The 26,351-nt window shown below is 46.8% G+C and overlaps 1 protein-coding gene across 1 annotated transcript in view; it reads left to right on the top strand.

Moving 5' to 3' along the window:
• TOX2 (TOX high mobility group box family member 2) overlaps positions 1 to 26,351 on the top strand; it is a 171,877-nt gene that overhangs the window by 98,716 nt on the left and 46,810 nt on the right. The gene's annotated exons all lie outside the window — the stretch shown is intronic.

Raw genomic sequence — 26,351 nt, 5'->3', positions numbered from 1 at the left:
GTGTTTAACAAAGCCTGGATGTGGCACTGGGGGCCAGGGTTGAGTTGAGGGGTTGGGGCTGGGTTGGACTCGATGGTCTTGAAGGTCTCTTCCAACCTGGTCATTCCGTGATTCTGTGATAAAGGGGGGTTTTTATTTGAAGGTTTCAGGGGCAGTTATGGAAAGATGTCCATAAAAGGCCACCCCCATAGGGGTGAGTACATTTTTATAGGTCTTAGGAAATTAGCATAGTTGATTAAAAGCACCAATTAGGAGCACGAGTGGTGAGGCAATTCCCCCCCAGGTCAAGCCCCTTCTCTGGAGTCCCCCTTGGCACTGGCTGTGCTCTGTCCATGGAATGGATCTCCAAGAGTTGTTCTCAGCCTTGTTCTCTTCCCAGGAAGAACCAAGAAAACACTGGGGTCCTGTACTCCTGGGCCTTGGAGCTCTGGATTTTGTTTTGTCTTTCTGCTTAGGGAAAGGTCTCGGAAAAGCACTGGGAAAACTAGTCACTGATACAATGTGCTACAGAGCTATGAATATATGTGTTGTGGTGGGTCCCCAGGATGAGGTGAGAGATGAGAATCTGACTCCAAGTTCTCAGAAGGCTGATATTGATATGATATGATATGATATATGATATGATATATGATATGATATGATGTTATGTTATATATTATATTATATTATATTATATTATATTATATTATATTATATTATATTATGAAATGCTATACTAAAGCTATACTAAAGAATAGAAAAAAAGATACATCAGAAGGATACAAGAGGAATAATAAAAGGATACAAGAATGAATAATAAAAACTTGTGACAGACCAGAATTCTCACACAGCTGGACTGGGATTGGTCATTAAGTTAAAACAATTCACATGCTGGCTAAACAGTTCTCCAAATCACATTCCAGAGCAGCAAAACATGGAGAAGCTGAGGCTTCTCATCTTGCCAGGAGAAGAAATCCTGGTGAAGGGATTTTTCAGAAAATATCATGGTGACATATATGAGTGAAAAATACAGAGAACATATAAAAGAAAAAAAGGCAAAACCAAACCAGCATCACTCCCTGAACCAAGCAAAGTGCATGTGCCCTATCCCCCATGGCAAGGTGTCCTTTCTTTTCCTCCCTGTCACCCCTGTGCCACGGCAGGGTGGCTGCAGCAGGAGGAGCAGGGATGAAGGGAAAGCTCTGCTATCAATTTCAGGGGGAACAGGATCCCTCCCTGCTCTCACAAAGTCCAACTGCCTCACTCCTGGGAAGGGGATACCTTGCAAAGTTTCAAATGACTCGTGCAGGGATAAACAAGGCAGGGATAATGAAGTAAAGTGAAGAAACTCCAGGGCTAATTAGAGCTTACAGCGCTTCTGCATCAGCAGCACTGAGGAAAGGTTGGGGCTTGATTTTGACAGTGATATTGAATTGATACTGCTGCTGTTTAATACCATTTTCCTCTCCAGCAGCTTCAGCCCCGTGGTTGGTTTTTGACATTGTTTCTCTCTAAGATCATTGATTTTGAATGCCATTGATATTAAACAGAGTTAATTTCACTTAGAGAGCGTGGCTGGGAGCCTGGCCCTGCCTAGCTGGGGAAGGCTTGGTGTTGATTGCTTCAATAGATAAGGGTCTGAAAGGTAGTGATATTTAAATATTTAAATGGCATATTATCTCTTAGTCTAGGAAAATCCCAAGGCTTTCTGAAGTCCTGATGAGTCTCTGAGTTTCATTGTTAGTGTGTTTAAGAGAAATATCATGTTCTGCCCATCAGTATTGAACAGAGGCATATTTCTATGGAATTAAATATTACTGAGGGCTCTGTGTTACCTTTTAGGTTCTTAGGTGATTAAAACATTCATTTCTGAGACAGAAAGAGTCAATTTCAGATGAAACATTTTTCCCTGGTTTAATTTAAAGCACAGCCCCTTTGCCTGACCCCTATTTTCATAACACGACAATTTTATCCCGTGTTGATTGTCTCATTTTTGAGAGGTGATATTGCACTTATAAATCACTTTCTAAAATACCTAAAGAAAAAAAAAGAAGAGGGGGATTTATTAAGCAGCTCCTCTGTGTCTGAAATAATTTATTTTGGAGTAGTCCTTGGGAAATGTTCTCTTTCTTACTTTATGGTACTGTTTTACAAATGCAGCTCAGTGATGATAAATCAGGGCTGAGTCACAGTAGATAAGAAGGGGACTTAGTGGGCTGTAAATGTAGAACAGAGAGATTAAGATTTGTTTGCCCCTTACCACAAAAATAAAAAAAGTCCAGTGAACCCTGAATTTCCCAGGTGAGAGTGAACTGAAGCTGTTCAGTTTTGGAAACCCTCGGGGCTGTGTTACATCTTCAGAGGCCCCAGCAGCAAAGGGGACAGGGAGGGAGCTGTGTTGCAGTTTTAGAATTAAATCCTGCCTTATGCTCCCATCACAGCCATTTTTCCACTAAAGGGTGACACCTTCTGTCCCTTTTGGTGGGGAACCAAGTTCCCTTTGTTCTCCCCCAGTCTCCCTTTGCTGCAGCAGTAGCCCACGATGGCAGCACTGCTCCCAGGGCACACCTGCAGCTCCTGGGGGTGCTGAGGGAGCAGCACCTGCACATCAGGGCACAGAAGAACCCTGGAGAGAAAGCACACTTTAAACTCATCTGGTTAATAGCTAATAGCACCTTCCAGTGCCTACAGGGGCTCCAGGAGAGCTGGAGAGGGACTGGGGACAAGGGATGGAGGGACAGGACACAGGGAATGGCTCCCACTGCCAGAGGGCAGGGATGGATGGGAGATTGGGAATGAGGAATTGTTCCCTGTGAGGGTGGGCAGGCCCTGGCACAGGGTGCCCAGAGCAGCTGTGGCTGCCCCTGGATCCCTGGCAGTGCCCAAGGCCAGACTGGACAGGGCTGGGAGCAGTCTGGGATAGTGGAAGGTGTCCCTGCCATGGCAGGAGTGGAATGAGATGATCTTTAAGGTCCCTTCCAACCCAAACCATTCTGGGGCTTGTTTGCCAACATTTCCAGAAACAGAGGGATGATTTCACCCAGGCAGTGATGAGAGGCCAGTCTGGAGTGAGCCCTGCTTGCTCAGAGCTCAGAGAGGTGGCTCAGAGTGCAGAGGTTTTGGGTTTGTTCCAGGACCAGCACTGCTGATGCAAATGCTGGAGCTGGAGCCTCTCCCCTCCCTGCTGCTCTCTGCTGTAGCTCACACAGGTTTTTGCAAACACAGCTATTTCCTGCCTTGGTTGCCATGTCTGTATGTTTGAATACAATGAGAAACAACAAGCGATTCATGGTAAAATGTTTAGACATTGGCCAGACTTCTGCTCTAAAAATGTAACTTGAGCCTTAGGATTTTTTTAAGTCAAAAAGAAAAAAAAAAAAAAAACCAAATCCCTAACTGCTGATACAACATGAGGCAGGATTCACCAAGTGCCATAGGATTGGTATTTTTTTCCTGAGAGCTCAGAAGTGAATAAAGAAAATCCAGCTGCAGGTTGCTGTCCCCTGTGTATGTCTCTTGTGCTGGGATGTCCCCCATTACCCTCAGACTGCATTAAACCTCCCAGTGTCTCTCAAGGATTACCCTCCTGCTCCCACTGTGCAGGTAACCAGTGCCAAGGGAGTTAAATCAGCACAGAAATTCCCATGGCAGGATGGGAACTGGGAGTGAAGGAAGATGTGCTGTGTGCCAGCCCCTGCTCCTGGCGCCAGCTCACCCATGGGCTGCCAGATGGAGACCCTGAAAATCCCAAACCCATCATCTCTTCTGTTTGCTCTGGGCCGTCACATGGAGACCCTGAAACCCCAAACCCAGCATCCCTTCTGTTTGCTCTGGGCTGTCACATGGAGACCCTGAAACCCCAAACCCAGCATCCCTTCTGTTTGCTCTGGGCTGTCACATGGAGACCCTGAAACCCCAAACCCAGCATCCCTTCTGTTTGCTCTGGGCTGTCACATGGAGACCCTGAAACCCCAAACCCAGCATCCCTTCTGTTTGCTCTGGGCTGTCACATGGAGACCCTGAAACCCCAAACCCAGCATCCCTTCTGTTTGCTCATCCCTGCAGTAGCACCACCCAGAGCACCCTCCACACCACTGTCACCATTATATTTTTTGAAAAATCCCTTCACCAGGATTTCTTCTCCCAGGAAGCTGAGAAGCTTCAGCTTCTCCCTGTTTTGCTGCTTTGGAATGTAGTCTGGAGATTGTTTATTCTAGCATGTGAATTGTTTTAATTTAATGACCAATCATGGTCCAGCTGTGTCGAGGCTCTGAGGAGTCACGGGTTTTTCTTTATCATTCTTGTTAAACCTTCTGATGTATCCTTTTCTCTTTCCTTAGTACAGTTTTAGCTTATAATTTCTTATGATATATGATATGATATGATATGATATAATATAATATAATATAATATAATATAATATAATATAATATAATATAATATAATATAATATAATATAATATAATATAATATAATATAATATAATATAATATAATATAATATAATATAATATAATATATATCAACCTTCCGAGAACTTGGAGTCAGATTCTCATCTCTTCCCTGATCCTGTCTGTGGACCAGCTCCACATTTCCATGTCATAGCTCTTCACTGCTCTTTCTGTCACTTAATTTCCCTTTTTTTCCCCCTCTATGAGTTTTTAGAAGTTAAGGGAGTTTTCCATGGAAAGCAGGGATGGATGGACGAGAGTGGACAAAGAGTTGGCACAGGATGTGACGAGTGAAGAACTGCTGGAAGGGGTGAGGGAGAGCTGGGGAGGAGGCAGAGCTGGCTCATTTGGGGAAGGTTTGTTGGTTTGTTGGGGTTTTTTTGTGTTGATGACAAGAAACAAACAGAAAATTCTTACTGCAGTAGAGTTTTCTTTTTTAGTGATCTCTCTTTTCCTCTGGGAAAAAAGGAAGGGAAGAGAAAGGAAAGAGGAGGAATGGCAGGAGGGAGGGAAAATAGGAGAGGTGTGACTGTCACTGAGAAATGGGAGTGATTAGGGAAAAGTAATCAAAGAGGGAAAAAAAAACATGTTTTCCTTGGGAAGAGAATAAGTTTGCTCACTGTGAACATCCCAGCAGCAGCTGAGCCTCCCAGGGATCCACAGGGAGTCCTACTGGGCTGGGATCACACTGGGGTGGGATTTGGGGCTGTGGGGAAAGCAGGGGAGGGGGCAGAGATGTGCTGTGGATCAGTGGGGAGGTGGGTGAGTGCTGGGTTAAGGAGCTGCTGGGAATAAATGAGATTTCAGAGTGGATTTGGCAGAACATTTTTGACAGAAACAAAGGGCGATCAAGGTCAGAGCCCAGGAATGTCCAACGCAGCACAAAAATATTTCCATAAATATTGGATAGCAGCCAGGAGGGCTGGGGGAGCCTCTGCTTATCAGGTGAGGGGAGCCAGGAGCCCCTGCCTGGGGGGACAGCACTGCCCAGAGCCCTCCAGCACTGCTCCAGGACCCCAAAACTGTGCTCCCCCAAGCCTGGCCACAGGATGCAGCAAGAAGCAGCCACCCTGCTTCCTCCTGCTCTGCCCTGGCCAGGGGCAGTGTGGGCACAGCCATGCATTTCTGCAGGTGCCTAGCATCCTATTGGGCATGTGCCCAGCACCCTTTTGGGCATGCAGCTGGCATCCTTTTGGGCATCTTCTTGGGTATCCTTTAGGGCATGTGCCTAGTACCCTTTTGAGCTTGTAGCTAGCATCCTTTTGGACATGTGGCTAACATCCTTTAGGACATCCTTTAGGGCATGTGGCTAACATCCTTTAGGGCATCCTTTTGGGCATGTGCCCAGCATCCTTCTGAGCTTGTGGCTAGCACTCTTTAGGGCATGTGTCTAGTAACCTTTAGGGCATGTGGCTAGCATCCTTTAGGGCATGTCCCCAGCATCCTTTTGGGTATGTGGCTAGCATCCTCTTGGGTATCCTTTTGGGCAGGTGGCTAGTACCCTTTTGGGCATCCTTTTGAGCATGTAGCTAGCATTCTTTTTGGGCATGTGGCTGCATCCTTTTGGGCATGTAGCTAGCATCCTTTTGGGCATCCTTTTGGGCATGTGGCGAGCATCCTTTCAGGCATGTAGCTGCATCCTTTAGGGCATGTGCCCAGCATCCTTTTGGGCATGTGGCTATAGCATCCTTTGGGTATACCTTTTGGGCATGTGGCTATAGCATCCTTTAGGGCATCCTTTTGGGCATGTGGCTATAGCACCCTTTAGGGCATGTGACTACTATCCCTTTGGGCATCCTTTTGACCTTGTGGCTAGCATACCCTTTTGGGTATGAGGCTAGCATTCTTTTGGGCATGTGGCTGCTCCTGTGAGCCAACATGAGCTTTGTAGGTGTAACAGAGCTGGTTGGAGAGACTGACACCTCTCCCTGTGTCTGCCTCTTCCCATTGCTTCTCACAATGGGAGATTTTTGTGGCTCCTCTAAAGGCACTAACATTTCCTTCAGCCCACTGGGGTGCCTTTTTATGCTCTCAGCAAGCTGGTGCAAGGGCAGAAAGGCTTTAACCACAGCCTGAAAGGTTTCATTTCAGTTTGTTGAGTGGAACAGAGTTATTTGAAAAATACTGAAAATCCTCCGAGGCAAAAAGGAACATCCATGGTGTAAAATGTCACATTTCCAGTGAGCTGGGGAACCTGTTTAGGTAGAGGTGAGAGAGTAAAATGGTGAATGGGAGTGAATTGTAGAAGAAAGGCGATTGCCACCGTGAAATTCCAGAAGGTTTCAGTTGACTTTGAACAGCTGCTTCCCAACACAATGAGGCTTTGGTGTGGAACAGAGAGGAGAGCAGTAAAATAAACCAGCAGGAATCCAGCTGCCTGTGTCCCATGTGAGAAATGGAAAGGAAAAGCAGCTCTTTCCCAGAGCTGGGATGGGCATTCCTGGGATGCTTTAGGCTCCAAGGACAAGCTTGGTGCTCACCAGCCTAGAGTGAGGCTGTCCTGTGTCACCATGATATTTTCTGAAAAATCCTCTTTGCCCGGGATTTTCTCCTGGGAAGCTGAGAAGCCTCAGAGAGCAATGAAAACAATAATTATCTGATTGCTGCTCCTGTGTTGGCTGCTTTGGAATGTGGCTTGGATGTTGTTTACCAACAGGTGAATGTTTGATTGGTTCCATGTGAGTTGTTTTAATTTAATGACTAATCATGGTCCAGCTGTGTTGAGTCTCTGAGGAGTCACAGGTTTTTATTATCATTCTTGTCAAGCCTTGTGATGTATCCTTTCTCTATTTCTTTAGTATAGTTTTAGTACAGCATTTTTTAATATAATACAATATCATGAAATAATAAATCAGCCTTTTGAGAAGCAAGAGTCAAATTCTCATCTCTCACCTTGTCTTGGGGACCCTCACAAACACCACAATCCTGCAGGAAGATTGGAAAGCCAGAACCCAGATTGCTCCAAACCCCCTCCAAACTGGCCTGGGACACTTCAAGGATGGGGCAGCCACAGCTGCTCTGGGCAACCTGTAGCAGATTTTACCACCTTCACTGTAAAAAACTCCTTATGTCAATTAAATATTGTCACAAAAACCAAGTATGCTGTGCCAGCCTTTCCTCCAGGCTGCTGGAAATCCACAATCCCAGCAGGCAGAGTGGTTTACATGCTGTGGGCAAATCCTTCCAATGCATCAATATTTCAGTAATTTTGAGTCACTACCTGCTAAAATAAGTTATTTAAAATAATCCATACCCCAGTGCAGTGTACAGGCAGCATTGCCCTTCAAAGCAAGTTGATGCTCTTCAGAAGAGTGTTTATAAATAATCAAACCAACAAGAGCCTTGCTCAGGTCACCAGCAGCCAAAACTTCCCTGTTTCAGTCCTGGATAAGTTTTCACTGGCAATTTTGTGCTGTGAGCTTTAAGGTTTTGACTAATTTGGCTTTCTGTTTATTAATGGTTCAGTATTTAAAAACTAAACTTCCAAACATGAGGTGGAAAATGGTAATAATACAACCCTACATGAAGGGTTCTTTGTATTAAGCAGAGCCCTGTTTGCAATTCCCTGCTAGTGTTTTTCTCAGAGGCAATAAATGAAAGAAATATGTCTTTTTAAATTTTATAAAACTCAGAAAAATGGTTTTAAACAGCTTTTCTTCACCTTCTATAATTATTTATTTTCAAACAGTCCTTCAGGGTAATGTTCCGTTTTCTTATTTCACACTCCTTTTTCTCATAAATGAACCATCACTTCAATAAATCATTATGAAAACAGAGACTAACACAAACCCTGAAAGGTTGAAAGATTTATGTAACACATTTATGTTTTCCATTTTCTCATTCTGGTACTCCACTGCTAAAGCTAAGCTAATAAAAGCTGCTATTAATATTTCTTGTTGCCTGGCAACCACTGAGAGGGAGTAATAGCTTTAGCTAGAAAAATAGATGACCGATAAGGAAAAATTCAATTCTTTTATTATCTCAAGGGAAAATGGGCTTTTACTGGAACATTATGATGTACGAGTGTGAAGTTGAATACAAAGGGTATTTTTTCAGTTGTTTTTCTATTTTTAATGAACATTATTTTACCTTCACAAACTCGTTTAAGGCATTTGCCCCACCTACTTGTGAGCTTAATTTAGCAACACCCACACACTCTTCTGTAAGTATCTGTTGGCATTTTCACTTGGAAGCCCCTTCCCTCCTTGCCTCCCCCCAGGCTGGTGGGCTTGGTCATAAAATTTCACTCCAGGTCGGAACCTGGGAGACAAGATCCAAAATCAAAGAGTAAATTGTTCCTGTGTGTGTTCAGAACTGGCTTGCTCAGAGGAAGGGGCTTGTTTGGAGAGGTGTTTTCTGAAGTTTGTGGTGTGGTGGCTCAGGGAGAGCAGGAGGCACTGCTGGTGCTGGGGTGCCAGGGCAGGGCCTGTGGGCAGGGCCTGTGAGCAGGGTGTGCTTGGATCCCTGTGGAGACACCAGGGCTGGGCATGAACAGATCAAAAACAGCCCTGGGAGGAGGATTTGGTGGGTGAGAGCTGGACATGTGTGTGTGCCCAGAAACTCCCCAAGCCCTGGGCTGAGCCCCCAGTGTGAGCAGGAGCACAAGGGGGTTCTTTCCCTCTGCCCCACTCAGGTGAGACCCCACCTGCAGAGCTGGGCCCAGCACAGGGAGGAGCTGGAGAGAGCCCAGAGGAGGCTCCAGAGATGCTCCAAGGGCTGGAATCCCTCTGGGGCCAGGCTGGGAGAGCTGGGAGTGCTCACCTGGAGAAGAGAAGGATCCAAAAGACCTCAGAGCTCCTTCCAGGGGCTAAAGCAGCCTATAAAAAATATGGGGATGGACTTTTTGTCAGGGCTTGTAGCAATAGGACAAGTGGGAAAGATTTCAAACTGAGAGTTGGTTTAAATTAGATATAAGGAAGATTACAGTGAGGGTGGGGAGGCCCTGGCACAGGGTGCCCAGAGCAGCTGTGGCTGCCCCTGGATCCCTGGCAGTGCCCAAGGCCAGGCTGGGCAGGGCTGGGAGCAGCCTGGGACAGTGGAAGGTGTCCCTGTCCATGGCAGGGGGTGGACTGTATGACCTTTAAAGGTCCATTCCAACCCAAACAATTCTGCAATTCCATGAACACAGATCCTGTTCTGTGGGAGAGGTCCTCCCTGAGTTTTCAAGTCATCCTGGACAGCAGCAGAAGCTCCCTGCAGAGCAGCAGCCCCTCTTTTCACATGGCTGAGGCAGCTTCTGCCTGGTCCCTTGCCAAGTGAGAGAACTGGGGGGATGTGGGTCACTCTCAGAGAACAGCAGAACTCGTGAGGACTGGGCTGTGCAGGAGGGCCAGGAACCTGAGGAACCTGGATGGTTGTGTGGCTGGTCTTTAGGTTCACCCGTGGGTATCCCATTTCTGAGATCTCAGTAACCAGGGTGTCATGATACACTTTTCACACAAAAGGGAACTGTTGTGACAGCTGAGAAGCAAAGCAGATGTGGGCCTTGCTGGGTAATGAAAGAATTTCTCCCTGAACAAGGGAAAAGAAGAAGACAAGGTGTCACTTGAACTGGCAGGAGGTGACTGTCACCTGCCAGGGTGGGAATCTCACATGGGAATCTGCCTTTTTCCCTGGAAAGCGCTCACAGCCACCTCCCTGCAGGAGAGCTCCTCATCAGGAGATCCCTCCAACCCAAACCATCCCAGGGGTCTATGTCCCAGCGCAAGGGGAGGCAGGAGAGCCTTCAGCTGTGCTCTTACCCACAGCACCTCATCGTACCTGCAGGAAGGGCCCTGTGATGCCGAGGGAAGGCTGCCCTAGAACAGAGGCTGGACAGAGCTAAAGAATAAAGCAGGGATTTATTAAAAGGCCTCCATGGATCCACCTTGGGCAGCACAAGAGCCCAGCTGGGGCTGCACCCAAGATGAACCAAAATGGCCCCAAAATGCACGACCGGGCACGGGGTCTGTCACTGTGATCAGTTCTGCTCCATTTGCATCTTGCAGTTCATTGTCCCATTCCAGCTTTAGCCCCTGCAGTCCCACCCTGCTTGTTTTTCTCTCTCCAGCCCACGGTGTTTGTGCTCCTGGGCTGAGATTTGGATCATTTGTCCTTGGTGCCCAGCTGGAGCAGGAATTGTTTTGTCTCCCTGCTCTGTGCACAGAGCTCACCATCCGCTCATATGAAGCCCAGACCCACACACTAAAGCAGCACAGAATCTGAAAAATATAAAAGCCAAACCTGAGGCACCACCTGCACAGTGAACCAATGTTGTGTGTATTTAAGCCTGGCTGCAGAATTGTCTCTGCCTGTGCCCCTTTAGTTTTAGGCTGCAAACTGAGTCTTTATCTCCCCGTACTCATCTCGTGTCCAGAAGCCAACAGGTCCCATCCCAAGGTGCACCTGCTGCTCTCAATCAACCAGCAGCTCTTCTTCACTGTTTGCACTCCTCCTTTTAACTATTCCATGAAAATTAATCGCCCTAAACTTTCCTTTCCTCTCCTTGAGTTGGTCCCTCTCTCTCTGATAAGCCAGTACCCTGGGGACAGTCCCAGTAGGGAAAGTTCCTTATCAGCCATACAATTCTCAGGGAGGGCACTGAGTGGGACAATCCCTCTTGTTCTTTCCACAGCTGCCATTAAGCTCTGGTGACACAATTTACTTTGCTTTCACAGCACTTTCAGATAGCCCTGACTGCACTTAAAGCTGCGCTTAAGCAAACTCGCGTAGAGCTCAAATAACTCCAGGAAATGTGTTGAAGGAATGGGATGGATCTTTTTTAAGATCTGATTCTGATCTCAAATGTGTTTGTCTCTAGTGCACAGACATGCAGGTGGATGTCTATTCTTAGCCCAGTTTTAACCCTTAAGTTTAGGCCATGTCCACCTTTGGGGTGAATTTTATTTTCTTCTTCCTAGTAAAAAATCCCACTTCAGCATTTTTCCTTGGTGCAGTTAAAAATCAATTTTGCCCCCATCAAAAAATCCTGCAAATGAGAACATGCAACATGGTTTGCAAATGAACTAGAAATTTGGAAGAGAGTTTCTCTGGAGTCTGGGATGTGGCTTCAGGGAAAGAGTGTCCCATCATGGGCAATTCCCCATTTCCTGGTGGGGGATTTGCCAACTCAGCCCCAGGAGCTGGAACCCCTCTGCTCTGGCGCCAGGCTGGGAGAGCTGGGGGTGCTCACCTGGAGAAGAGAAGGATCCAAAAGACCTCAGAGCTCCTTCCAGGGCCTAAAGGACCCTATAAAAAATATGGGGATGGACTTTTAGACTTTTATAATGGAATAATTACCAATATAGCCAGACAGGATGTGCCTGAGCTTGTCTGGCCCTTGGTGCTGAACCAAACAGCAGCACTGTGGTGTTTGACCCCACAGACCCTTTTGGCTGGCTGGGTGTGTGGTGTTTCACCCCACAGACACTTTTGGCTGGCTGGGTGTGTGGTGTTTGACCCCACAGACCCTTTTGGCTGACTGGGTGTGTGGTGTTTCACCCCACAGACACTTTTGGCTGGCTGGGTGCTGCAGCTGGGCCCATGGAGACAAGTCCAGGCCTGCAGGAGCTCTGGCGGTGCTGGGATGGAGCTTCCCCCATAACAGGGGCTGCTCCTCAGGTTTCCCTCTGCCAGAGAAGCTTTGAGGCGATGGTGAAGGAAAGGAGTCGGTTCTGATGGAGGGTTTGGATCCAGAGCTTTATTCTGGCCCTCAAGCCTCTGAATGCAGCACCAGCTCCAACAGAAGTCCCTGAGCCCGTGGTTGCTGCTCCTTTAACCCCGGGGAGAGGGGCAGGGAAGGGGCAGGGAGCCACCAGCCAGGGACAGGAGGGGAGGGACAAAGGGACAAAGGACACCTGGATGGCCCAATGCCCCCAGGGGTAGAGGGCATCCTGTGAATCTGCCAATCACTCGATGCCTTCTGGAATGCCAGGACTGACAGACAGTGCTGGGAGGGGAAAGGAGAGGGGACTGACACACCTGGGAGGGAATGATCAGGGGAGGGACCCGAGGTTCTGGGGTAAATCCTGAAATCGCAGCACTTTTAGATAGCAATAGGACAATTGCATCTGGCCTTGCGAGGCCGAAGAGGAGGAGGAGGAGGAGGAGGAGAAGGAGGAGGAGGAGGCTCACTGTGAGCAGCGCCCGTGTATCAGCAGTGTAATTAAAATATCAATTACACCGTACTGACAGTGTGCCAAAGAACTGCCTCTCGTGTGTGCACTAAACTTCATCACTCCAAAGTCTCCTCACAAGACCTGACGCAGTCGTGGTGCCAAACACAACACAAACCCGGCCTTGCTAAAGCACAGCTGAGATATTACTTTGTGCAATGGTGCCGTGCTCCAGAGCTGGGATCATGTTCTGGAAATTATCTTTTAATGTACGATTTGTATTGCTGAGAAATGTCACTTACTTTGCAGAACGTCTCGCCGGCATAAAACCTAAGATTTATTCCTGTCATTTTTTTGTCTCCTCTGCCATGTTGATAATAAGAAGTCTATTTTATGTGCGTAATGCCTGTGTCAGTTTTGAAATTTGGGGTTTCATGAAAGACAGTGGTACAAATAAAACATGATATAAATTAAAAATATAGTGGAAAATAAAATCTCTGAATTACGGGAGCAGATGAGATGAATGCAGCGTGAAGGAGGTTTGCAGAACAATATCAAATAACTCCAGTAAATATGTTCAGGGAATGGGATGGATCTTTTTTTCAGATCTGATTTTGATCTCAGATGTGTTTGTCTCTAGTGCACAGACATGCAGGTGGATGTCTGTTCTTAGCTCAGTTTTAACCCTTTAGGTTTAGGCTGTGTCCACTTTTGGGGTGAAATTTTTTTCTCCTTCTTAGCAAAAAATCTCACTTCAGCAATTTTCCTGGTGAGGTTAAAAATCCATTTTGCCCCCATCAAAAAATCCTGCAAATGAGAACGTGCAACATGGTTTGCAAATGAACTAGAAATTTGGAAGAGAGTTTCTCTGGGGTCTGGGATGTGGCTTTAGGGAAAGAGTGTCCCAGCATGGGCAATTCCCCATTTCCTGGTGGAGGATTTGCCAACTCAGCCCCAGGAGCTGGGGTTGGTGCCTGGATGGGCTTTTCCCCAACCACTTGGGTTCTGGTGTACTGTGGGACAATCTCTGTATCATAATTTATAAAAACACAGGAAATTCTGTCAAAAGTAGGCATGAGGAAAGATTTAAAAATTGAATAGATAAATAATGGTCAGAAAGTGTTGGGATTACCCATGTTCATGCTGACTAATCTGGGGCATTGTGAAATGTCTTGCCTTTAGTTGCAGCATGAGATAAATGATGCCAGATCATCTGTGCTTAAAGACTGGTTGTCTTTGATCCAGCAATTTAAGGTGTGTTTGAACCTCAGGGATCCGAATTCCTTTGGGAACAGTAGGTAAAGTGAACAATAATGTGTTTGTAGGGTCTCTGCTTATCAGGACATGGGTTTCAGCAGCAGCCAGGAACTGCAAAATGTTCATGTGAGAGGTGCAGGAAGGATCTCCCTCCTTCCTTGAAGTGTTGGACATGGCTTGGAGCAACCTTGTCTTGTGGAAAGCATCCCTGCCCATGTCAGGAGAGTGAAACTAGATGAGCTTTAAGGTCCTTTCCAACGCCAACCATTCTGTGATTCCTTTGCCTCTTGCTGAATGTACTCAGCCCTCTCTCAGCTGATTAACCAGAAGCTGCTTCAGCCTCCCCAAAATGCTGCCTTTGTGCCTTATTTTGTACATGTGACCAATGGCATGGGTCATCTGAGGGCTTGGTTTTGTTTGGGTCACACAATGAAAACAGAGGCATTTCCAGGCAGGGATAATCCCCCAGGCACGTGTCCCTGCACCTTCTCCTGCCTCCCATTCCTGCTCCCTGACTGTGCCACCAAAGCTGAGCTTTCACTGCCACCTCTGGACTGACAGCAGGGCCCTAATGTGAGGAAGGGGGTTCTGCCAAGGAGATGGAGCTCCCTGCATCCTCCTGGAGCTTGCAGCATCTGCCCCCGCTGTTTGCTGTCCCTTCTGCCCCATGTTTCTCCTCTCTTTTCTCATTTCCATGGGAATAACGAGATGGGGTGGCTGTGAGTTCAGTGCCAATGCAAAGAGCCTCCAAAAGACAAGTGAAGGGTTTTAATTTTCATCATAACCTCTGCCACACCATCAAATGTTCACATTCCCATGTGTGTTCACATCTCACGTCATAATGTGGCATAAAATCTTCCTTGAAGTGCATCAGGCAGCTGTAAACAGAACGATTGTTTGCCACTTTTTAACCAGCATCACCTGTGACACAAGAAAACCCAAAGTAGCATGTCTGGCAACTCTTTGCCATCCATCTTGTGCATTTTGATCAATGCTGCAGCCCATCTTTAATTTCTCTTATCCCTTAGATCAATCATATTTGTCTCACAGCTATCACTGGCCTCCCCTTTGCACAGGGTGCATTACCCTGCTCCAGCCATCACTCACTGCCCCACGCAAGGAAGGGCTGTGGAACTTTGAGGTTCATTCCCAATCCTACACATGCTTTGCTTTCCATTTCCATTTCCAAACTTTTCCAGAAGTTTCAGCCCCAAATGGCCTTGCAGTGGCTGGTGTTGGTTCCATTCCTGTCCTGCCTGGGGCAGGAGAGCACAAAAGGATGGAAATTTCCATGGCTTTTGTTTCAGCTGTAGAAGTTATGATGACTGTTCAGTGCTGTAGGTGTGTGCACGTTGAGTGAGTCTCTTTGTATTATTTCAATGGGAGCCGTTTTTAGAGGCAAATAACAGAAAGTGCTTACAATAAAAATAATGGGCTGTAACAGGCTTTGTTATGCAATGAGGAGATCAAAGAGCCACATCAGCCACTCGGCTGAGCCCGGAGTGACAGGAGGAATGGTCCCTAATTGGTAGGTAACATTTCCTCAGCTGCTAAATAGAAATGGTAATCCCAGCCCTTTCAGAGTTTTCCCCTGCCAGTGGGGTTTTCTGTGAGTGTGAGTGATGGTGCAGAGGGAGGGAGGACACAAACAGCAATCCTGAGGCAGATTTCCTTTTCTTCAACAAACACTCCCCATCTCTACCGGCCTGTTAGGTGTCAATCTGGCAAGGTCCAGCTGCCAAATTCGGACCCCACCCCAGAGGACTGAAAACTCTGAATGTGGGAAAAGCTGGAAAAGCTCTGGCAGCCCCTGCTTCTGAGTGGTACAGGCTGAACCACTTCACATCCCCGTAGCCCTGAGAAATCAAAGTTATCATTTAAATGAAGAGTGCTACTTGAGTCCTGCCTCTGTGAAGAGGTGTGGGATGCAATGTCAAGAGAAATTATAATGATTGCTACAGATGCAGCTTGTCAAAGAAAGAGAAAAATATTTCTGCATCTGATGCAGGACAGCGAGCCAGTTGGTAATGTTAGATGTCCGAGTGTTCCACTCGGGCTCTGCTGGCAGGAAAACATTCCTTAATGCTCTGCCTGGCTGCTCCATTTGTCTCCCAGCTCTGCAGAATCCCATTAGGAACCTTCAGTTCCCACCGTGGAAATTGTTTGGTCTCTGCTGAGGGCAGCATGAGGAGGGAGCTGGGTATTGCTGCAATCCCTCACCACCCACAGCTATTGCCAGCTGTGTTTCTCACTTATCCCTGCTGCTCTGAGCATCCCTCACCAGGGATCCACTGTTCTGGAAGCTGCAGCAGGCAGCTGTGGGACACCAGGGTGCTGCTGGAGGGAGTGGGATCTGCTCCCTTTTCCCAGGGCTGACCCCAATATGTTTTAGTCCAAAGCCTGGGTATGAATTTGGAGTTAAAGAGCCCAAAGGTGGGTATGAGTGACCAACATGGGCAATCCTGTCCCACTAGGGCTGTCCCACCTTGTGTTGGACATGGCTGGACATGGTTTGGACATGGTTAGACATGGTTGGACATGGTTTCCCCATGGACACCTGTCTGGTCCATGTGGAAATGGCCAGCAGGGCAAGTGGAGCTGATGGAAGTGGAAGTGGCAAACTGGGAGGAGCGTTCCTTCTGCTTGTGCTCCTCCTGAGGCACAGGTGGATGAAATCAGGGCACTTTGAGGTGCTGCCACCAAAAAAGGAACTAGCAAAGTGTCAGGGAGTGGCTGCCCTGAACCAGGACACTTTCTGTAGGGGAGAAGTGGTTTTTACCAATCTCTTCCATTCTTGATATTACTTGCAAACACTAGAAAAATTAGTGATTAAAGACTTGATTTGTGAGGGTCTCTCCAGGTTTTGTCATTGCCCTGGATGCTCTGTTGTTTATGTTTTTTGCATTAATGACGTTGAATGTAGGCAGTGAGGGATAAAACTGGAGGGTGACACAAAGAAATTGGACGTATTTGGGAGAGGAGAAAGGAAATTCATAGAGATGTAAGCATAGGAGGGAAATGGACTGCAAGATTGCAAAGACAGTTTGTTCAGCATTGATAAATGTGGAATTAATTCATGTTGAGGAGAAAAATATTCACTATTCATAAAGCTTGCAGTGCTCTGGATTGACTGCCTGAAAGAACCTCAGAAAACCTTGTGCAGGGATAGAGGACAGGAGAAACTCTTGGAGGGGGGTGGTTTGGAGAGTTGTATACTCTGTACTGTGTTGGTCATCCCCTCTCAGGCAAGAGGGATTAAAAAGAGGCTCAAAGAACAGGAATTATTATGGTATGGAAAGATTCTCTGTGATGGCAAATGTTCAGTTTAAGAGGGAGGCAAATAAAGTAATTGAAAGCATAAAAGTGCATGGAATACACAAGTGAAAGCAGCTACATCAGGAAACTTCATGGGAATTGAGATTTGGAATTTCAAAGCAATAAAAAGGAATATTTTTGTCCACACAGGCAAGGATAAAATCTGTGACTTGCTCAGAGTAAGGGTGAAAATGAAAATGCCAAAAAGATATTTTGAAAATGCTTATGGATCTACCAAAAACATGGGGAGTTGTTGTAGCAGATGTTAAAATGTGTGTTGGTGGGGAGGTGGAGGTAGTTGTTATACATAATAAATCCAGAGCTGAGTTCTGGCTGGAGTTAATCTGAATCTGGGAGCACCAGGTCCCATCTCAGCTGGATTGTGTCTCATTCCAGGGAAGGTGGGGTGCAATGGGACCATCTCTGCTTTGGGCTCCTGGGAGCACTTTACATGTCCTGGTTTTCCAATAGAATACTGTTAATAACCAGTGGCTGAATCAACTCTGGCTCCAGTGTTACACAGAAGTGCAAGCAATGTGTTGTTTCCTTGTGCACCCAAACCCTGGATCTTCTCTTCCTTGACAGGGTAGGAGTGGTGATTTGGGCACATTCCCAAATTAAACTTCATAGTATTAATAATGTAAATCATTTTTAATACATCTCATCAACATCACCTTCTCTAGCATAGAGAGAAGGTCTGTCCCAGTACCTTTTATTCCAATTCCCACTGCTGCCAACCCCTTGGGACAGAGCAGCTTTCCTAAACCACCTCTTTGAAGGTGCACTTTCCACATGGGCCTGGCTTGCACTGATGCCTCAGGTTTTAGCTTTTATATTTTTCAGATTCTGTGCTGCTTTAGTGTGTGGGTCTGAGCTTCATATGAGGGGATGGTGAGCTCTGTGCACAGAGCAGGGAGACAAAACAATTCCTGCTCCAGCTGGGCACCAAGGACAAATGATCCAAATCTCAGCCCAGGATCACAAACACCGTGGGCTGGAGAGAGAAAAACAAGCAGGGTGGGACTGCAGGGGCTAAAGCTGGAATGGGACAATGAACTGCAAGATGCAAATGGAGCAGAACTGATCACAGTGACAGACCCCGTGCCCGGTCGTGCATTTTGGGACCATTTTGGTTCATCTTGGGTGCAGCCCTGGCTGGGCTCTTGTGCTGCCCAAGGTGGATCCATTGAGGCCTTTTGATAAATCCCTGCTTTATTCTTTAGCTCTGCCCAGCCTCTGTTCTAGGGCAGCCTGCACAAGGCATCAGCACGTGCAGGACTGGCCTCTGGAAGAGCCCAGCTTTAATTGTTAGCACAGGTTTTGTGCTCTTGGTGCACAACATCCATCTGCCACTGCCAACCCACCTGCTCCACCACAGAGGGTTTCTGCCCAGTGCTGGAGACAATCCCTCACACAGCTCCAAGTTTCACGCTGGTTGGGCTTTTCTGTGGCGCGTTTCCAGTTCTAAATCAGTTCTCTGTGTCAGTCCTAGAGACTCTCAGATTATTTCAGCCTGTGTTTTTTAGCAGCAGTCTGCAGGCTGTTGGCAATAATCTGAGGGAGGAGGAGGCACATTTACCTGCAGGAAAATCACTTCCCTTGCAAAATGAGTCCTGTCAACTTTGACATTCCTCTTGAGCTGAACCAACAACATCCAGTTCTGGTGAGAGAAGAAAATGGGATGGCTGGGAGACAGTCCCTGCCTAGCTGTCCCCTGCACAACCCAAAGCTGAGATCATTAACTGAAGTTGAGCATTTGCATTGATTTCCATGACTTGACACCTGGATGAGGTGGAAGCATGGTGAGGCAGGGGCAGGTCACTGCTCAGCCTCCACACCAGCTGAGGCTAGCTTGGTTGGTGGTGTTGGCTGATTCTCTCCTTTGAGAAATCTGCTCCTTTTTAAGCTCATTTCTCATGGTGGCACGGGTGGAATTCTTGGAGTTGTCCTGTGCAATGCCAGGATTTGGACTTCAGTGATCCTTGTGGCTCCTTCCAGCTCAGGATACTCTGTGGTAGGATTTGTGGCTACCACAGCCTCATGCCCTTACAACTGCCCCATAAGGAAATACATTTGGGGTTGTTTTTCCTGAGCTGAGGGTACAATTAAGCCCCTGTGTGGGATGTGGGAGGTGATAGGTCCAGAAATAAACCACATTGTGGAGATCAAAGCTTCTGTGGACATTGAGTGAATATCTGCTGGTGACAGAAATGTCTTCATGGCCCAAGAAGTTATTCCAGGGCTCTCCTGGGGTGTCTTAGATGCCAGGCAGCTGTAGGTAAAGAAGAAGGTTGATTTTAAGGCCTTCACACTACAGGCTGAAGGACAGAAATATCTGTGCTTATGGATCCTTTTATTGCCTCCATTCCATCAGCTCACCAAGAGGACCCAGCATTTCTTGCTCAGCTTTGTCCTCCTGAAAGGGGTTCATTTCTTCTTCATCATCTGCCAGTTTCACCAGAATTTTAGCCCCCTCATGGAGGCCAGGAGATGCTCTACAGCATCTACAGAGAATCTGAGAGTTGTCCTAAGAATTAAACTCAAACAGCAGAGACCAAGACAGAAAAAAAAGGGAGTTAAATCCTTCCACCAAAGCAAATACTGAATTGGTGGAGTCCTGCTTGTGCCAGGAATCCCTACAACTCATTCCAAGAACATCACAAGGTGGATTAGACATCCCTGTCCCACCTGGGGTATGGCTGATTTTGAAAGTCCTTCTTTTATATGTAGTTCTGCCATGGCCATGCTGGTTCACAAGGCAGAAATGCAGTTCCTGGAGGGCTGGAAGCCCGAGTTCAGCACAAAGCATTCTGCCCTGGTGAGGAAATTGTATTGATGCCAAGTGGAAGAGCAGTTCCACTGCTAAGCAGCATGAGGTGAACATTTCCTTGTTCACCCCGTGGCTCCTTGTTTTACAGTCAAGATCTGTAAAATTAATCTGCTGGTGGAAGGGCTCCTGTGTGGAATTCTGCCAGCAATTCCAGCAAGTGGGACTTCTTTTAAATGTGGTTTTTCTCTGGCTTCTCACAGTCACAGAGCATTGATGAAATGAGACCTGATAGAGCCTCCCTGGTGTGGATTTCCAAGGAATTTGGTGGAAAAGGGCCTGGATCTGCCAGGATCACACACAGCTGTGCTCAGGGCTGGTTTGTGTGTGCCTGTCTGTGCACTGATTTCAGGCCTGCATAGGAGAACTTCTCTCTGTGCCAATCCTGCATTTTGACTTTATGCTTTGCATCTTGCGCCTCAAAAATCCAGGACTAAACTGAGGCCCCTTTGACAATTTGGATTTCCTGATCCATAATGCTTGATGGGAGCTAGAATTCTCCTGAGTGACAGTTTGCTTCATTCCCTTTTGCTTTGCTTTCTCACTGAAGTAGAAAAGTCATACACAGTACAATGACTTTAGTGCAGTCAGCAGCATTTCAACCATGCTGATTTATTTGAGCCATTCACCAAGAAGTTCTGCCCTGCTCTGGAAGGGCTGGTGCCTGTGGATTTCATGTTAATTTTTACTGTTGCCTGTGAGTGGTCAAAGGTTTTAGTTATTACAAGCAGGTTTTTTGCTGTTGTGTTCCATGGGTGATGCTGGGTTCAGTTATCCAGCTGTGCTTGGAGGATGCATGGGTGGAAGTGGATCTGCCTGGAGGTTACTGCAATTTGAAATGGAGCTCTTGCAGTGATTTTTAATCATGTTCCATTGTATTTACATTCCTGCAGTGCTTGTGTTGTTGTTGCCACATGATCACTGTAAATGGGTGTGAGGAAACAACCAGTAACATTTTTAGCACCCAATCAATCACCTGGCACACTCAGATGCGTCTACACCATGAATAATAACAACTGGCCCTCAGTTATAGCTCACACTGAAGGTTCACCAGGGACAAATTAGAGGAATAACTGCAATTATGGCTGTAGCAAGATGGCTTCTTTGTAGTCCATCATCTACAGTAATTTAAAATCATGGACCATTAAAATCAATACATGTTGCAAGCAGACCTTAGGAGCTCACACAGATGTGTCAGTCCTGTCAAAGCTAGCAGCCAAAGTTTCAGGACACAGCATTAGGGAAGGTTAGACTTACTCTTTCCTCTAAGAAACCTTTTCCTAGTTCCCTTCTTCCCTGTGTTTATCACTGAATAGGAATGCAAGTATTTCATTGTAGTGGTTTTAGTTTGCCAATTTGAGATTTTGCAAATTTTGAGATTTCCTGGCCAATGTACCAATGAGTGTGGTGGGTTCAGTGCTGGCCAATCCCCAGTGCACTCTCTTCCTCCTGTGAGATAGGATTAGGAGAAAGGCAAAGCAGGCTCAAAACTTCAAAAGGATATAAAGAAAAATATGTTAACAGTAACTAAAAGAATGAATAATAAGAATCAGAACAAAACCTTCAGAACACTTCTCCTCCCTCCAAAACCTTTTTTTTCCCACTGACAAGGTAAAGGAACAAAACCTAAAATTTCAGTCAGTTTGCCACCTCTAGAATAGTCTTTCTTCAGTTCAGTTAGGGAGAGAAGTCCCTCTTGTTAATGTTACAGAGACTTCTTCACAAGATAAAAACAGTTCTCTTGTGGCTGTCCATCTTCTCACGAACAGCAGCTGCCCAGGGAAATCTGTCATTGTGAAGTCACTCCCATTTTTCACATATAATTAATCATAGAATCATTTAGGTTGGAAAAGACCTCTAAGATCCTTGAGTCCAATCACTAACCTGACACTGCCATGCCCACCACTAACCCATGTCCCAAAGCACCTCATCTCTATGGTTTTTGAGCACTTGCAGGGATGGTGATTACAACATTTCCCTGGACAGTTTGTTCTGATGCTTGACTTCCCTTTCAGAGAAGAAATCCTTCCTGCTGTTCAACCTGTCCCTCCCCTAGTGCTTGAGGATGTTTCTTCACCATGGAGAAACTGAGGCCACCTGGTCACTGTACACTTAGGTGACTTATTTAGTGCCAAAACAAGAAACAGAGAGGGGAAAGGAGAAGTCACCTGCCCTGGTGGAAATTGGGCCAGAGGCACTGAGTACAAACAGGATCCTTCTTGAGTTATGAAAAGTCCCTAAGAGATAGCAGCTTACAGAGTCCTTAGAAAAAAAATTCACACTGAAAAAACCAGGGCTTTCAGCCAAAGTCAAGAATAAGATTCCCAAGTGTAGGGCAGTGTCAGTGTTTACTGTAGACCATAAAAATACTAAGTACTGAGCCTGGGTATTTTTTAGAAGCATTCCAGAAGTGTAAAACTCCACATAAATAAGCCAGCTTTGTGGAGTGGTACCCAGGGTGGGCCTGAAAGAGTGCCCCAGGTTTCTTTCACAGTTAGAAGCTCTCCTGGAGTGTGATTCATTGAACTGTGTGAAACCCCTTCCCTGGGATAAAGCAAATGTCCCTGTAGGGATTGAAGGAGGACCAGACCCCCAGCTCAGACACATTAACCCACATTTTGGGTGTCTGTGTTTGCATACCTGGTAATTTTTCCAGGAAGAGTTTCATGTTGGAACTGAAGGTTAGTAAAAAATTCACATTCTTCCCTGGCAACACACTGAAGAGATGTGAGTAGATGTGAACATGGCAAGGAACAGGTGGAGCTGGGAGTGAAATCCTGGCCCTCAGAGGGCAAGGCAGTGGTGGGGTGGGATGAGCAGGGGCTGAAGGTACAGAGGATAGCTGGGACTTGCAACCTCTGCACCTGATACACAAGAAAAGGACTTCAAAGAATCATGGAAAATCAGGATGACTTTTGCCAGCTTCCACTCAGCTGGCATCTCTCTGGATTCCCAAGACTGCTCAAAAATCAGTGAAAGAGGTTTTGTGATGATATCAGCAGCAATTTGAGGATTCTCCCATAAATTTCAGCAGGCCCCATGGATTGGTAGAGGTGGAGCTGGAGCAGCCATTCCTGCACAATTCCAGATCAGCTGGGAGCTGATCATTCTCACAGTCCTGATCCTCCAGCTCCAGGCACTGACACCCCCTTGGTCCATCACCTGTGTTGAAGACAGAGGCAAAGAATGCATCAAACACCACTGCCTTGTCCATGTCCCTGCTTGTGAGGGGACATCATCATCCCCATCCTGGAATCCATTGATTTATTTCTGCACTGCCTTTTGCCATTAATATATTTGAAGAATCTTGGCAGCATTCCTGCTGGTGTGACATGAGGGACATTCCTTGGTACATCATCCCCTACAGCATCAACTGCAAAGGCAAAGCAGCAGGACACAGCCCTGCAGCTGGGCAGCAAGGGAAGTTTCCTGAGTTCACCTTGTGTTTCTCAAGGGTTGGGACAGCCAAGAGCCTTGTCCATACCGTGGTGCTGCAGCCCAGCCCTCCTGGCTGAGCTGGATGTGCCAGGTGTGCCTGGAGCTGTGCATCAATCCCATCCAGCTGAGGAAGAATTTTAGAGGGAAATATTGACACTCTTGTTCGTTAAAATTTAAAGAACGAATTTCTTCCATGGACTGGGAGTTTCCTTCCCACTTCCTCCTACATTTAAAACCTGGCAGATTTCACTTTCAATGGACTGTCCTTCCTGCCTCTGCAGATTCTGCCTCTGGAGTGGAGGCAGCTCTTAAAGCCATCAATCTCACTTGGGCCATGAGATAAGGAGATCCAAAGGGAGCACAGGAATGACCCACCCCATTTAGGGTGCTGGATAAAAGGATCTACCCACTCCCAGTCCTCAGTCTCAGAAGGTTGCAGTTTATTGCAGCCCTGAGACACGTGAACAGTCTCTGTTTCGGCCCGCACATTCAAAGAATGAGTTGGAGTTCTTCAGTTCTTGGTTTCAGAGTTGTTTATTGTATCTTATCTATAAACATTTTTCTCCTGCCCTGCTGAGGTCTGTCTAGCAGGACAGTTCCAGGCACTCCGCCTGCCCCCGGGGTGGTGTTATCTCTTTATACTACAAACTATGTATAACATATTTACAATTACTTTCCATTACCTATCACCTATGTTAGACAGTGAACTTCTATTCTAAACCAATCCCAAAGTGCCACCATCACAGCAGAAGATGGAGGTAGAGAAGAAGAAGAAGAAAAACTGGACACGCCCAAGTCCCTCCATCTTGTCCCCAAGACCCCTGTTCTAAAAACACCAAATCTACTTTTTCACCTAGTGATAATTTTATTATTACACTGCTTAAACTTCCGTGGCTTTCAGGTCTTCATACAAAGCTGGTAATTTGCTCCACGGGTCATAATCAAACCCACAGGTGTTCTGGGCTGTGTACCCAGCCTGGCAAGGGCTCCAACAACTCTGGACACCCGGAGGGATGCACTGAGTTCTGACACTTCAGGGCTTCCAGCTGAGCAAAGTGCCTTTTCCCAGTGTAGATTGCAAGGCTGGGTGAATGATGGCAGAGTCTGTAGGAGCTGAGGCAGCTTCTCATTTTTCAGGGAAGCAGAAGGAGCCCTGGATCTGGGAGCATAAAGGAAAACATGTCTGAATCATGCATTGACATCACTGGGAGTGATTCACGTCAGAGCTGGATTGATATGGTTACAGCACAGTGCTTGGCTTTTGGTATTCTGGGAGAGCTGCTGCTCTGGCAGAGAAAATTATTCATGGATCCAAAAAAAAGCAAGGCATGAGCTGTACAAAGTGTCAGGATTGTCTGTGCTCCACTGCGGGGCTGAAACAAGGCGCCAGCTGTGGTACATGAGAAACAGCTGGAAGAAACACCAACAAAAATGCACAGATTAGTCTTGAAAGACCCTTGCAACTGAAGCCAAGGTATCACTTACTAATTTATGGGGAAGTATAGCGGGTACAGAGCCCTGAGCTGACTCACAGGAGGCTGATCTGGAACAAGAGGGATCACAACAGAGGAGAGGAGCAGTCGGATGCTTCCTGTCACTGCAAATAAAGGCTGAGGTGAACAGATGATCTGCCAGGCAGCCACAAAGCCGTAATTAAGAGATGCCAAAACAGCCTTTTGTCCTACAAGGGGTGGGAAAAGGGAATGCAAAGATCACAGAGGAGATGGTGGTTCCTGCCGTGCACACAGGGGAATGGAGGAGGGAATAATCTTCCCCATGAGGAGTCACATTCAGATTGCAGCAGGCAAATGCTGCACAGAACGTTGGGTCCTGTGGTGGAGGCATAACATGCAAAAAGGAGCAGATAGAAAATCACCTTAATGCCTGAAATCTTTTAGTAGGATCAGTGGTGGAGTGTTAAATTGGCAGTGGAGCTATGGGTGGTCAGCAACAACCCACTGGTGGAAGTAAAACTGCTTGTGAAATATGTGTAGGTGTCTGCAGGAGGTACCATGAGCACATTTCAGGGTCAGGAACATCCAAATACACTGCTGGAGGAGAAAAAACACATGTGGACCTCACTTTCCTTGAAACTGGGTCTAAAATCCTTCAAATGATCCCAAGCGACAAAAATGCAGAAACAACTTTGCAAAAACATTGTTTCAGTAAACTTCTGCCGTTTTGAAGTCGTTCATTCAGCTAAGCCATAGGTAATTAGCGTTTAAACACTCTGTGAATATTCATTAGCTTTGCCAGCCCTCCTGGCAGAGGAAAATCACTCCTGGCATCCAGGAGGGGTCGGGGTCAAGGCAGGATACCTGGGATCAGGGATATCCCCTGGCAGGGATGTCTCTGGAGGGAGCTGGGAGCTGCTGGGGACCCTCCCGTGCCTCTCCCTGTACTCTCCTCGGCACATGGAGCCTCAGAGCAGCTCCTGGGCACAGCACCATCAGCCACATCTCCTGCTGGGATAAACTGCTTGGCCTCCGGTCCTTCCTTCATCCATGTGCCAATGGGATCACTCCACACCACACAGGGACAGCGATATTGTCCCCTCAGCAAGGCAGCAGAGTTTGGTGTGTCCCAGAGAAAGTCCTGGCTGGTGTTTGCTCCAGAAAATAAAATCCTGTTTCTTCTGGAAATAAGGCAGTGGCTGCTGTTATCTCCCACCTGGCAGCTCTGATCTGAGAGGGTGGGATCAGTGCACAGGAGGGAACATTTGAGTCTGGGGGTTTTCCTGGAGCTCACCACACTCCTGGGAGCACTGGGAGAGTGTTGGGGAAGATGAAACAGGAAAGCTTTATCAATATGACTGTCTGGCAAAAGATTTTGAGAATATAGAAACTATAAGTGAGATTGAAATGAAAGCAAGCTTAGAGATCTCTTAGTTACTGAAGAATTGGAAAACAATGGTGTGGCCAGCTGAAGGTGATCCCCTTTTGATGGAACAACACTCTCTGCTTGCAGACAGGCCCAAGGCTCAGAGCAGACC

The sequence above is a fragment of the Ammospiza caudacuta genome, chromosome 15, assembly GCF_027887145.1.
Source record: "Ammospiza caudacuta isolate bAmmCau1 chromosome 15, bAmmCau1.pri, whole genome shotgun sequence".
In the NCBI taxonomy this organism is placed as follows: Eukaryota; Metazoa; Chordata; class Aves; order Passeriformes; family Passerellidae; genus Ammospiza; species Ammospiza caudacuta.
This window is presented reverse-complemented; position numbering and strand designations above follow the sequence as displayed.